Source organism: Myotis davidii, unplaced genomic scaffold (assembly GCF_000327345.1).
Source record: "Myotis davidii unplaced genomic scaffold, ASM32734v1 scaffold1437, whole genome shotgun sequence".
Taxonomy (NCBI): Eukaryota; Metazoa; Chordata; class Mammalia; order Chiroptera; family Vespertilionidae; genus Myotis; species Myotis davidii.
The window spans coordinates 1,436,342-1,437,345 of NW_006288601.1; the positions used below are offsets into that span (position 1 = coordinate 1,436,342).

Here is a 1,004-nt window from a genome sequence, read left to right on the forward strand (position 1 = left end):
CTGGGGGCAGGGCCAACGATGTGGGCGGGGTCGGCGTGGGCGGGGCCGGCATGGACGGGCACGCCCATTTGTCTTGATATTGTCTTCTTCCCTCTCTATTGCCCTGGAGGGTGGAGGGGACCCACAGCTAACACAACCTGCCTGGATGCACAATTAACCGCTACATCAGGAAGGAAATTAGAAGTAGTTTATCGTGAAACAATGTGTATTTCAGTATGAAAATATTCATGTACTGAATGAAAACAATGGGAGACCTAAGGAAGCAGATAGAAAATTGGTCAACTCAGAACTAACAAGGCTTTTGGTATCCAATAGTTATCAATGACTGATTTACAGAAACAGAATCGCCAACAAAGACCCCAGCAAGTTAAGGGTTAGGGTTTCTACCTTATATGATAACGTGTGTTATGTGAATTCGTTTCATACCATTGTTCCCTAAATTCTTACCCTATCTTTCTCTAACCGTTTATATATCTTAGTCTCTCTGATAACCACTCCACAAAAGACATCACTGAAGCTTCTTTTCACTTATCTTAAAGGAAAGGTTTTACCTTTATATTACCTCTCCCTTTAGCATCAAGCAGATCCCTGTCTGAGGGGAACTTTATCTACTGAGGTTTGGGATATGGGGCCTGTGATTTAAACTGACGAAAGACAGATAAGCAAGAGAAAAGCCAGATGTTTATTCACATCCTAAAGAATTCACAGAAAAATGTGCCTCGACGAGGTGGTTAGAATTGGGGGCTTGTATGCTATCTTTTTTTTTTTTTTATGGTACTACATTTATTGAAAGTGTGAAGATACAGAACCTTTATAAATATCTAGAATTAAAAATTACCTATGAAAATAAAAACAGATTGGTTTTAAAAAGTCAATTTAGTAAATATTCTGTTTGCTATGTTTCTATGACAATATTTGGTATAAACACTACAAAATAAGGCAAACTTCTGGAAAAAGTCATTAATAAAATTTTATGCAAAAGTGTTCAGTCCTAATTTCTTGTA

The 1,004-nt window shown here is 37.9% G+C and overlaps 1 pseudogene; it reads right to left on the reverse strand.

Annotated features, from left to right (window-relative positions):
• Positions 1-508: 508 nt before the first annotated feature.
• The window catches only part of LOC102771336, a 2,335-nt pseudogene continuing 1,839 nt past the window's right edge, over positions 509-1,004 (reverse strand).